This window comes from Ailuropoda melanoleuca, chromosome 2 (assembly GCF_002007445.2).
Source record: "Ailuropoda melanoleuca isolate Jingjing chromosome 2, ASM200744v2, whole genome shotgun sequence".
NCBI lineage: Eukaryota > Metazoa > Chordata > Mammalia > Carnivora > Ursidae > Ailuropoda > Ailuropoda melanoleuca.
In genome coordinates, this window is record NC_048219.1 from 10,051,788 (window position 1) to 10,065,391 (window position 13,604).

Consider the following 13,604-nt stretch of genomic DNA (forward strand, 5'->3'; position numbering starts at 1 on the left):
AATTGTAAGTTACATCACTTCATATATTGCTTCTGTCCCAGTTCTCTTTTCTCCCCTTCTAAGATTCCAGTTACACAAATGTTAGACCTTCGGACTATGCATATCCCTTATACTCTGTTCCTGCCCTTTCTCCCCGCTGTGTTTCAGCATGGGTGTTTTCTGTTGAACTGTCTTCAAGTTTGCTAATACCATCTTTTGTCTTGCTGTACTCTGTCTTCTATTAAGCATATCCAATAAGTTCTTAATTTCAGGTGTATTTCTCAGTTTTAGAATATTTGATTATTTTTCAAAAATATCTTCCACTTCTTTGTTGACAATCTCTATTTTTTATCCACTTTGTCAGTCTTTCATTTTATGTTCTTTAACATATTATCAAAGATATTTTAAAGCTCTTGTCTACTAACTCCAATTTGTGGATCACTATGGTTCTGACACTATTGTCTATTTTTTCTCTTTATTACCAGTCATGTTTTCTTGCCTGTTCGTATGTCCAGTATAATCTCCAGTACATGACATTGTTCAAACTGTAAATTATCCCAATATGATGAATGTGTAGTGACATCTTATTGTGGTCTTAATTTACATTTCTCTGATTACTAGTGAGGTTGAGCACTTTTTCATATGTTTATCAGTCATTTGGTTTTCCTCTTTTGTAAAGTGCCTGTTTCAGTATTTTAACCATCACTTGATTAGATTGTATTTTTCTTATTGATTTGTAGGTGTATATAAATTGATGCATGTTCCTGATGACTTGATACATTTATCATTATGCAGGTGTCCTCTCTACTCCTGACAGTTCTTGTCTTAAATCCACTTTGTATGATATCAATATATATGTGTATTTCATTAGTAGATCTCTCCCAGAAGAGACTTCTGCTACCCTTACCTAATTTGTGGGGTAATTGTTTTTATTGTTTTACTGGTTATCTTGGAGGTTATGAGCTGCACACTTTGCCTATTCAAGTCAAGAGTTAATCAACACATTTACTCCAAGACAATACAAAAACCTTAAAAAAATTTAATTACATTTACTCACCTCCTGACTTAATTATCATTTTTGTCATATATGTTATTTTTTTTTTAAGATTTTATTTATTTGAGAGAGAGCGCACGCGTGAGGAGGGTGGTGGGGGTGGACCGAANAAAAAAATTTAATTACATTTACTCACCTCCTGACTTAATTATCATTTTTGTCATATATGTTATTTTTTTTTTTAAGATTTTATTTATTTGAGAGAGAGCGCACGCGTGAGGAGGGTGGTGGGGGTGGACCGATGGAGAGAATGAGGCAGACTCCTGCTGGGCAGGGGAAACGGATGTGGGTGGGGCTCAATCCCAGAACCCTGGGATCACGATCTGAGTCAAAGGCAGACACTTAACCGACTGAGCCGCCCAGACGCCCCTCATGTATTTTAATTCTATTTTCTGTTTTAAACACCACAACACATTATCATTGTTTTTATACAGTTCATTTAGATCTGCCTACATATTTGCCATTTCATGACTCTTCATTCTTTCTTGCATTTTTTATCTACTGTCTGGGCTTTATCTTTCTACCTAAAGCCTGCTGGTGGCATAATTTCTCAGTTTCTCTTTGTCTGAAAATGTCTTGATTTCAGCTTCATTCATAAATGATTTTTCCCTGGGTATGGAATCCTGGGCTGGCTGCTGTTTTCTTTTAATGTATTGAAGACGATCCATCTGCTGTCTTCTCTCTTCCACTGTTGATCGTGAGAAGTCAGCTCTCAGTCTACCTTGGTCCTTTGAAGATAAGCTATCTATTTTTTTTTCCTGGCAGCTTTTTAGAGTCTATCTGTATCTTTGGCATTCTGCTGTTTCACCATATTATGTTAGGTGTAAAAATGTTTTTGAATTAATAGATTTTTTTAGGGCAGTTTTAGGCTCATAGCAAAATTCAGTGAAAGATACAGAGAATTCCCACATGTCCCTTCCTTCTGCCACCACACAGCCTCCTCCACCATCGACACCCCCCTTGGGTGCAGTGCATTTGTAACAATGAATCAACCCTGACACATCATTATCAACAAAAGTCCATAGTTTACCTTAGGGTTCACTCTGTATTATCCGTTCTGTGGGTTTTGACAAATGTAGAATGACACGAATACAACATTACAGTATCGTACAAAATAATTTCACTGCCCTAAAAATCCCCGTGCTCCCTCCCAGCCCCCTGGCCACCACTGATCGTTTCACTGTCTATGGTTCTGCCTTTGCAGAATGTTCTAGAGTTGGAATCACATAATATAGAGCCTTTCTAGGTGTTATTATTTTTTTTTAAAGATTTCATTTATTTTTTCGACAGAGATAGAGACAGCCAGCGAGAGAGGGAACACAAGCAGGGGGAGTGGGAGAGGAAGAAGCAGGCTCACGGCAGAGGAGCCCGATGTGGGGCTCGATCCCGTAACGCCGGGATCACGCCCTGAGCCGAAGGCAGACGCTTAACCGCTGTGCCACCCAGGCGCCCCTAGGTGTTATTATTTTTTAAAATTTATCCTGCTTGGGATTTGCTGGGCTTTTTTTCTTTTTTTTTAAGGTCTTATTTATTTATTCGACAGAGAGAGAGACAGCCAGCGAGAGAGGGAACACAAGCAGGGGGAGTGGGAGAGGAAGAAGCAGGCTCCCAGCGGAGGAGCCTGATGTGGGGCTCGATTCCAGAACGCCGGGATCACGCCCTGAGCGTGAAGGCAGACGCTTAACCTCTGTGCCACCCAGGCGCCCCTGCTGGGCTTTTTGAATCTTAACTGAGTCTGGTGCTTTCTACTCCCTGGCAGCATCCTTATTGAGACTTGGTTTCTCCATACATAATGAAGAAGTCAGGCCACATGGCCCCTGAGGGCCTGTTGGACTCAGACGTTCTCAGACTAGGATTTCATGGTTTTTCAAAGCTCTGAGATGCCACTCAGCTTCCTCCCCACCTTCAGTTCCCAGATTCCCTCCGCCTCCACCTGACTCCTGAGGCTAGTCATGGAGAACTCCCAGATCTGCCGCAAGGGGGCAGTGGTGTGCAGAGAGTGACCAGGTTCTGAGCTGAATGAGGGCAGAGCCAAGGGCTTCTTCTTGGAGGTCTTTGCTTCTCACTGTAAAGGAAAAATGATTAAGCCTGGGATTCAAAGACCCGTGTCCCTTCTGCTTCATTTCATTTATCAAACTCTGGCTGATGCATGGAGATAAGTCATACCCTGTCCTTACCCTTGAGGACCTCATGTATCACTAAATCCTTCTCTCCAGCCTACACTTCAGGCTGATATTCCCATCTCCCTGTCTTTGCTCCTGCTGGGCCCCTCCCCCCATCACCACCATTACATTTCCCCTCCTTAAGGCTCGGGTCAGAGGCCAACTCTTCCCTGAAGCTTCCCAAATACCCCCACCAGAATCCCCCTCCCCCTCTCCTGTGCCCTTAGCTTCATTCTCTATCTGGACTCTCTTCTGGCCATGTGCTCGTCTCACTCTCCAGACCGGGAGATCTTCAGGCAGGGCAGGGACCCCCTTACCTCTGGGTCCCCTGGGCCAACCCTAGGACACAATGAGTGCTGGAGGAAGGGAAGCGGGAAGCTCTGCTGGCTGGGATCTCTGGCAGAGCTCACGGAGCCCAGCATTTAGAGAGTCCCACCATGGTAGCTTCTTCCTCTACCCCAATCCGCAAGCCCTTTGGGGTCCAGCTTTGTACTCGCTGCTGAGGAAATGACGAGGGAAGCTGCCGGTTCCAAGAACCAGTGGATCAAAACATGAAACCATAAAAACATCAGAAGAAAACATAGGAGGATTTTTGATTGACTTTACAGTTAGAAAGCCCTTTCTAGGACTCAAAACCAGAAGCTCTACTGAAAAAAGAGCTCTCAATGGCTTTGAGGCTTTTGAAGAAATCCGCAGCCTTATTCATAAGATAACCACAAATTTAAAATACACGTAGGTTCCATTTTTCACCCATCCAATTGGCAGAAAGCCAAAAGTTGAATAGCATCCTTTAGGTGACGCTGGAAAAGAAGGCAAGCTCATCATCGCTGGGGGAGGGGCGTTCTCTCAGCACAATCCCTGTGGGGGACAAAATGGCAATATCTATAAACATTACAAATACATCTGTGTTAGGCAGAATTCTAAGGCGACTCTCATGGCTTTCACCTTTGTGTGATCTCTTGCAACATGGGCAGAATCTGTGAATATGAGAAAATGTGAACTCAAGAATTATGTTTCATTCTATGGCAAAGAGATTTTTGCAGATGTAAGTAAGGTCCTCTATCAGTTGATTTTAAGGTAGAGATTACATTGAGTGGGCTGGACCAGATCAGGGAAGCCCTTTAAAGACAGAATTTTCTCTGGCTGGTCTCAGAAGGAGAAGTCAGAGATTTGAAGCCTGAGAAGAATTCATCGTGCCATTTGGGGGAAGCCACACAGCAAAGAATATAGATGTCATCGAGGAGCCGAGGGAGACCACCAGTTGATGGCCACCCAGAAACCCAGAGATCTCAGTTCCATGACCACCAGGAACCAAACTCTGCAAATGACAGCAATGAGCTTGGAAACAGGTTTTCCCCCAGAGCCTCCAGAGGACGAGAACTAAGCCTTGACAACCCCTTGATTTGACCTGAGCAGGGCACCCACCACAGGGGGCTGGCCTTCTGACCAGCAGACTGTGAGCTAATACGGCCATAATGCCCTGTGAGCTAAGCAGCCATAGAAAACGAATACAGCACCCACAAGCCAGCAAACCATTTGGGGAAATTTATTCTGCACCTATACGTGGGTGCGTATGAGATGGCAGCTACGGGATTATCGCAACATTGTTGTCACACCAAAACCAAACCAAACCAACAAACAAAAAACCCAAACCCTAGAAACAGCTCAAACGTCCATCAGTAAGAATCGGTGAAATGAATAATTTCCGTCTCTTCCGCAGCATCAGGGATCATGTTACAAAAGAACGAAGAGGCTCGGTTTGCTGATAGAATTCTCCAAGATGCCTGACAAGTAAAAAAAAAAAAAAAAAGTACAGCATAGTGCATGGAATTTGTTGTCTTTTATGTAAAAAGGGTGCTATGAACATACACTCATTTTTCGACATGAAGAAGGAAACTCTAAAAGGGTTTCTTGAGGGGCTAATAAAAAGTGGGGAGCTATGGAGAGTGGGAGCGAGGAGTCAGAATAGGGCAGAGGAGGCTCAGGGGTGGGGGTGAGACTTTACTCCATGCTTTTTCACTATATTTTTGAACCTTGAAGATGTATTAATGAATGAAAAAAATCAAAACTAATTGTTTTCAAATGAATCAACGTGGGGGGCGCCTGGGCGCCAAGTGTCCGATTCTTGGTTTCAGCTCAGGTCATAATCACAGGGTCATGATATCGAGCCCCGTGTCGGGCTCTGCACTCAGTGGGGAGTCTGCTTGAGATTTTCTCTCCCTCTCCTTCTGCCCCTCCCCCCTCTCTAAAATAATAAATAAATAAATACCTACACCTTTTTAATAAATCTGGAATGAATCAGTGGGGCACTTTAGATTCAGAGCTTCTTTCTGGGCCTCAGCCTGCTCCCTCGTCTTGCCCCTACGGGCTGATTCAGGGGCATGTCCTCCGTGGAACCCTTGACCTCTGGTATTTCCTCCTCATTCTCCCTTGTGCCTCTGGAAAATTAGAGACAAGAATTCAAATAGCTGTGTCTGAGCAAGTCATCTCTCTGGAACTCAGTTTTCGCATCTGTGAGATGGGGCTGAGCGCTCAGAGCGTTGGTGGGCGGTTACGTGAGATCATTCCCGTCCAGTGACCCGCCCTTAGAAGGCACCCAGCCGGTGGCAGGTCCTCAGGGCGTCACGCTGGCTGGGACGGAGGAAGGAGGTTGTTTATCAAGTGTGCACTGGATGGACAAGAAACGGTAGCGCCCTTCACTTCCCGCCCGCGTGCTGAGTGACTGTGGCGGATTCCTTCCCTTCACTGTGAGATGCCTCAGGATCCTGGAGCAAGAGATCTCGTTTCTGCAGCTGCAGACGAGAGGTATGCACTGGAAGAGCTCTCTCTTTTGTAGGCGCAGAGAGCCCTCAGTGACCACAGCGGGCTCCCTCTCCCTCTCATTTCAGAAATGGGGTCGTGAGGCTCAGATGGATTGGCAGCTTGTTCAAGGTCACAGGGCATGTCAGAGGCAGAGGCATGTCCTGAAGGCCCCCAACTCCCACCCACCCAGGCCCTGGACCCGCATGCCTCTCTCTGCCAGAGCACATTTATGTCCAAACAACCATGTGGCTACACGAGGGACACTCTCCCAGGGCCTCCCCCATCTTCTCTGCTTCTGGTTGGTGTCACTGAAGAGCTGCTGCCCATCCAGCCTTGAGTTCAGAGACCCCAGCTCCCCTGCTGGCCCCGAGCTCCGCCTGGGTGTCCCCCCACCCCCACACCCTGCATCTTCCCCCACCTGCAGGAGGCACGGGTGACAAGCTTGTATTATTGGTTCCCCCTGGAAAGAGCATCCCTGGGGGTGGGGGGAAGCCAATGGGGGGCGAGGGACTTCCCATGAGTTGGGGCACCTGCATGAGTGCTGGCATGACCCCTGACTTTGGTGTGTCGGCTGAAACTCCCGAACTCCGAAGGGTCTCCCTCGTCTCATCCTGCTGCTCACTGAGCTACCGGGCTTGAGGACGTGGCTTGCCCTCCCTGCACCAAAGACACGGGGCTCCTGGGTTCTGGCAACCTTCCAGATCCCCAGGGGCTTCAGCTGCCCTTCTTGTCCCTGGATTCCAGGAGATTTCTCAGGATCCTGGAGCAAGATCTCCGTCTCCTGTCTAATCAATGTGAGATAGGTTCCTGATTGTTGAGCCTTGACCTGATGTAAGAAAGGTGTTCCTTTTAGGAGATGTTGACTGTGTTGCTGACTAGAGAGCCTGTCACGGTCCATCTCAGGTGTGGACTCACTTCCATGGCCCTCTGCCCGTAGTCACTTGCTCCTGGGAGATGCGCGAGGCCGTGTGTTCCTGTCTGAGCTGATGCACACAGAGAGAAGAGACCCCCTGTCCGGGGTCCAGACCTGTTCTAGCCCCGTGTGACTGATGTAATCTGGTGTTAGTACAGGTCCACCCAAGAGGTCTGAGCAGGTTTACACTAGCATCACCTACTTTCAACTGGTTCGACTCACTTTATGTCAGTTTAAGCGCATTTGCGTCTACTCAGCTATTCTGAACTCCTGTACGGCCGTTTGGATTTGAGTTTGTTTAATAATAGCGGACCCTGACCTTGCCCTGATGATTCCAAGGGTTTTTCATATATTAAGTCATATAATCCTCACATTTGCCCCACAGGTAGAGACGGTGTCCTCATTTTACACATGGAGAAACTGAGGCACAGAGAGCTTAAGACACTGGCCCCAGGTTCCCTGGTTACGGAGAGGCAGAGGCAGGATTTGAACCTCTTCCTTCTGGCTCCTGGTCTGCGCTCTGAACCTCGCGTCGGGCTCCAGCGCGCTGATGAGCGTTTGAACCACTTCAACAGGAATGGATTTGAGCTGAGCCAGTCTGCTCTGTTTTGGCCAACATAAGCTGCTTTGTCCTGGCTCGATCTGCATCCAGCCCTGGATCTGGCACATTCCAGTGGACACACAGATCTCGGACCCCGTAGGGCCTTGAAATGGAAGACCGCCGTATTCGTTTTCCAGGGCTACTGCAACAAACTGCCACAGCTTTGATAACGAGGGAAACGTATCTTCTGACGGTGCTGGAGGTGTGCAATGTGTATGCCCCTTTGGAGGCTGTCAGGGAGAAGCTGCTTCCGGCCTCCTCCAGCTTCTGGTGGCCCACGTGTGCCTTGGTCAGATCACTCCGATCTCTGCATCTGTGGTCACAAGGCCTCCCTCCTCTTCTGTGTTGTCCCCCATCTCTCTCTCGTAGGGACGCTGGCCAGTGGATTTAGGGCCCACCCCGATATCAAGGATGATCTCATTTCAAGATAATTACATCTGCAAGGACTTTTTTTTCCAAATAAAGTAACATTCATCGGTCCCAGGGATTAGGACATGGACATATCTTTCTCGGGGCCTCATTCAACCCATCACGACCACTAAGGTCACATAACAGTATTTCCCCTTAGGGACCCAGCTCTTAAAAGTGACTCTTCCCACTGGATTGGAATTCACCCATCTGTTGGGGTTTTATCACTTTCTGCTCAGGATGGAAAGGCCAAGTGTAAAATGTGCTGGCAGCCATGGGAGAGCCTCTTGTACTTTTCAAGACCCTTTTATTCACATTCCCGGGTGAGATCAGGACTTCCCGGAAACATCAAGTAACATGTGGACGTGTTTCTGTAAACAGGCATTCAAAGCTTGGACCAACCTTCTGAGATGTTCGCTGGTGGTCTCACCAAGCTTCCTATCCCCGGGGGGAGCCTTCTTTACTGAAAGTGATGCTGAATTGAAGGAGGGCAGATAATTAAGAGATGAGGGGGAGCTGTTAACCCCAAATATCCCAGTACTCCTGAGGGTGAAGACGGCTCAGTGGTGTCATTACTCAGCACACAGACTTTGCAAGGAAGCAGCACCCAGGGACCTTTTGTACCACTGGCCCCAACACCAGTGATGCAGAAATATTACACAAAAGGGAAAGCTGTGTTTCTCTGTTCGGCGTTTTCCCACTCGCACTGACCACTGAAAACCACAAACACTACCAGGTATGAGAGTCAACTTAGCCGTTGCCCCAATTTGGCCTCGGCAGAAGCGTGTGTCCAGGCGCTCAGGGCTTGGGCTTGGGGTCCTGTTCAGCCCCCAACAGCTGTGTGGGGGAGCCAGAAAGTCTTTCTGAGTCTTGACTTTCCCATCTGTAAATTGAGATAATTGGATCACCTGGGGGAAAGGCTAATGCTTGGCACCTGCCATGTATGACAGAACAGACTGGCGGGCCAGGGTCATCACGAGTTCACGGGCAGTGACTCTAAATGGTCACTCCGCACGGCTGGCTCTCCTACTCTGTTTCTCCAGTGGCCTTGGTTGTGATAATGATTTCACACCTAACCCTTGGTCTTCCACTCCGTCCTCTGCGCCTGTCTCACATTGGCAATGACTTGCTCCCACTCCACTGGAAAAAATGGAAACCATCGGAGGAGCCTCCCTGGTCTTCGTCTGGCGAAATCTACCAACCCATCTCCCCTTCTCTTTGGCCTCCGGGATCATTGTCTGTCCGCACTCCTCTCAAAGCCAGCTCTGTCTTCTGTGCTCTGCCCCCCACCCCCCCGCCATTTTATCAGGGACTTTGCTCCAGGGTAATCCTTTTCTTCCGTATCAACCGGTCCTCCCCTCCTAGCAGTCAGGACCATTAGCTCAGACTGGGTTTTGTAGCCTCCATAGTTGGACGAAACCCTCCCGTGACCCTCGTATTCCCTTCCAGCCAACACTCCAGTTTTCCGCTTGCTTTGGCACTAACACGTTCTGAAACGTTGCCTATGATTGTGTTCTCCAATTCACTGGCTCCCATTTGCTGTTCCACCCATTCCACTCCAGCTTCCAGCCTCTCTCTTCCACTAAGTCTGCTCTCAGCAAGGTCGCCCGATGTCCCTGTTGCAAATCCAGTGGATGTTTTTCTGTGCTCAGCTCATTCGGCCATTGGGTCACATTGCACACAGGTCAACTCTCCCTCCGTCTTGAAACACTCTCTCCTATTGGCTGCCTGACCTCTGCTACCTGGCTTCCCTCCTCTCTCCCTGGCCACCTGCTCAGTCTACTATACCATTCCTCCCTCTCTGCCTAGCTTCTAATACGGGAGCCTCCCCAGGCTCAGTCCCTTCCCTCTGTTCCAGTCGGAGCTGGAAACCAGTATAAGTCACACGGTAGCCTAGAGGTCCAAATGTCCCGAGGCTGCCCAGACTCGGGGGAGGGGAACAGTCTCCAACTCTCAACATAGGAGCAGAGCATTTGTGGCCATCATCAACCCACAGGGCTAGAAACCCAGAAGTCCTGCTGGGTTTCTCCCATCTCCCACCCCTCATCTGCTCCCTCAGTAAGTCCTGTCAACACCCCCCACCCCCCACCCCCAACAGACTAGGTCTCAGATAGCTCCACTTCTCTTGTCTCCACCGCCACCAGCCTCGTTCGGGCCCCAGCGCCTCTCACCTGGTCCCACTGTTGCCTCCTGCCTGGTCTCTCAGGATCCACTTCTGGCACGAGGTCCGCTGTTCTCGCCGGAGGGGCCCGAGTGGGCTTTTGCTGGTGTGCGTCACATTATTTCACTCCCCCAGTGACATCTCTCTCCGGTGATCAGAAGTCAATTCAAGCTCCTTGCTCCAGCCTGGGGGCCCTCCCAGGCTCATCTCGCCCCTGTCCTGCTCCGTCACTGCCTTGCGGCCACGCTGGGCTTCCTTGGAGCAGACCCACCTGCACCAGCCTTCAACGCTCTCGCTCGCACTCCTCGCATTCCTGGGACACCCCCCCCCAAGGCTCCTTCCTGTCCTTCAGGTCTCAGCTCACATGTCATCTCCTCCCCTAGACCCCCCCCCCGCTGGCCACCACGTGACTCCAGGGTCCTACACTGTGTGCGCATGTAGAGAGCACATCACTCTGTGGAATGACTTATGGAGACATTCGTTTGCTTATGTATGTGTCTGTGTTCCCGTTAGAGCGAAGACTTTCCCGCAGGAGGACCTGTGTCTGTTCGGCTCCACCCTGAGCTCTCAGCCCCGGCCACAGAGTAAATGACCAGCACATAGTAAATGACAAAGAAACAGTCATTGAGTGAAGGAGAAAACCCGAGGGGAAGGCATGCCACAGCGTGGTACCACGCACTTCCACGTGGCCCGGAATCTTCTCTGCGAAAGCTGCAGCCTGCTACAGCCGTACAGCCTGTCACACAGCCCCGAGGGCGGGGCTTTCTGTCACACAGTCCAAGGGCCCTGGGAAGGCCAACATGTCATGACATGGCCCGACACGCACAGCACGAGGCCTCGCTTGGATTGCCGGGCATCACCGCTCTCAGCTCTGGAGACATCCCGGCAGACCACAGCGGGCCACAGAGGACTCCCAGCCTTAGCCGGAGTGTCCTCTGGGACCCAAGCATCGAGCCCCAGGCCCCAAGTGGTGGGCCCTTGGCCACAGACCTGGGTTCAGCAGAGCACAATGGGCCTTTGTCTTCCCAGAAGGCCCTGCCCAGCCTGCAGAGGAGAATGGCCCATTCTGAGCACCCAGAGCAGCTGTGTAGTGGGGGGGTGGGGGTAGCACTGGACTGGGGAGAGGAGAGGAGGCCTGGGCCTCTGCTCTGCTGTGTGACCTTAGGCACGTCACTGTCCTTTTTTGCTTGCACCTCCCTTTGTAGAAAGAGAAGAGCGTGAAAGTCCTCTAACAGTCATCCGGGTACCGATGGGAAACCAAGGCCCAGAGACAGTGTCTACCCAGGGTCACAAGTGACGGAAGACAGAGTTGCCACCAAGCCCAGGCCACCTGCCTCCCAGGAGGCAGAAGGGCTCGGAGGGTCTTGCTGTGACTCCTCACCTGGCGTTCTGCCCCCAGGCCCTGGCAGCAGAATGAGACGGAGAATGAGGCACCAGGAACGGGGCGGGGGGGGGCATGGAAAAGGAAAGTGAGGTTATAGCACCCACCCAGCCCTGCCCTTTCTCTCCTCTTTGGCCAAGGAACCCAATGAGTCATGAGATTCCACTGGGGTGGGCTGAAGGTCAAAATGAGTGATGACAAGGGACACCCGCCCCCCCCCCAGCCATGCTCTTGGCTCTGCAATCTTCCCTGGCTCTGGGTTCCTGCCTCCTGGGCACAGACAGGCAAGAACGGGCAGAGAGCCCAAGCCCCCGAACAGACACAGACACCTACACAGATACACAGACAGTGAGACAGGCACCTAGCAGATAGGCGGGCACAGACAATGACAGTCACACAGCTATACACACGGACACACAAGCCACCAAGCACACAAATACTGGCAAAGAACACACTGCCAACAAATAACCAGACGCATGACCGACACGGAGGCAACATCCAGACACACAGACAGCGCACACATAACAGAGAGACAAGCAGACGCAGACAGACACGCTTAAGCAGAAACACCCCACAAGCACAACGATTCAGATACACACACACACACACACACCAAAGATTCACATGGGAGGCCCACAGGGAGCGATTGGGGGCAAAGGACGAGCCAGCTGTCCAGGGCCACAGCCCAGCCCCCAGCCCCAGAACCCAACTGAAACTGGCCCACGGAAGTGGGTGCTATGAGTACGAGCCCTTCTGAAGGCAGCCTCCATCTCCCACCCCGAGGATGTGTCATTAACAATACCGAAGGGCCCGCCTTGCAGTCAGATGAATGGAGGCTCGAGGCAACCAGGGACTTCCCAACTAAGAGCGTGTTGAGACCTGTAGTGGGTGACTAAGGGTGGCTAGAGGGATAGGGGCCAAGTAATGGCAGGTAGGGAGCCTGCATTCTGGCTGCCGATGGCAAGTATGTTCTGAGCCTCGGTTTCCCACTCGGCTTGGTCCTCCCAGGTCCCTGCAGGGAGCAGATGGGCCCGCTCCTGGCGTGTCCCTGCTAGTGCAGGAGGCCCCGGGACATTACTTTCCCCCACCACCACCCCGTGCCCTACAGCAGGATGACTCCCTGCCCAGTGTGCCCTGGCAGGGGGTAACCCAGTTACAGACGCCCGTTGTCCTGGTCCTCTCCCCACCCCCAGGAGCTGGCCAGCTGAGGATATCCCTAGGCTGGGGGAGGGGTGTGGAGTGGCCAGAGAGAGGGCAAAGGGAATCCCCATGCCTGATGTTTCCCCTCCGTGGGCAGACTGTGAGGTGCGGGTCTGGGGATGGGGGAGTCTGTCCAGGTGTCATCTTTCATCCTCCCTGCCAGTTAGAGCCCCAGAGCCAGGGACCCAACCTGCTGGAAGAGGGGATTGCGCAACGGAGAGGTAAAAGGTGATGGCGGGCCTGGCGGGACAGAAGCCCCATTGTTTGGGGCCCAGGCCAGCCCAGGCAAAGGAAGGGTTTATGCCCCGGGCAGGAAGGGGGGCTCTGTGGGGGGCACCAGCTGCCAGAGCTCTTGCCCTTGGGCCCTGGAGGGGGACAGGTGCCAAGCAGGACGCCCTTAGGGTTGATAGAGGGGGCAGTGCTTGGCAAGGTGCCCAGGCAGCCTGAGCAGGGCAGGCCCAAAGAAGAGTTACGGGGAGGGGGTGGCCCCCACCCCACCCCATCGAAGGATGAGCCGCCAGGGCCTCCTCAGGGTCCTCAACCATCCTCCAGATTCCAGTCATTCCTGGGAACGGAGGCGGCTTGGGGCGGCCCCAAGCCTGGGGGGTACTATGACGGAGGGTGGGGGGGTGTATGACTGTTTTTATTACTGAGGGGTTGGAGAGGTTCTTAGAGATTTTTGCTGCCCACACCCTCCCCATCATTTCCCAAACTTAGCTCCTCCGCCCCCAACCTTCCCTTCTCCCCTGGAGCCCCTCAGCCAAGCGGTGAAGCCCATTGGGAGGTCCTTACCGGCGTCAGAACACAATCCTTTCAGCTTCAGTTGGAGTTCCGCCCCCTAAGGGAACCGCTGTCAGTGGAGACCTGGAGAGGACAATCACGTGCTCACTGTCCTTCTCACAGGTCCCAGCTCCAGAGTGACAGGGCTCCTCCAGGTGTGAGC

General features: G+C 51.3%; 1 long non-coding RNA gene across 1 annotated transcript; it reads right to left on the minus strand.

The window, feature by feature from the left end:
- Positions 1 to 2,641: 2,641 nt before the first annotated feature.
- Positions 2,642 to 13,603, minus strand: LOC105239630. Its single transcript, XR_004622091.1, has 3 exons — positions 13,454 to 13,603; positions 5,469 to 5,633; positions 2,642 to 4,979 (listed from the first exon to the last, which is right to left on the minus strand). It is a non-coding gene; the product is annotated as an uncharacterized LOC105239630 (long non-coding RNA).
- Between the last annotated feature and the right edge of the window lies 1 nt (position 13,604).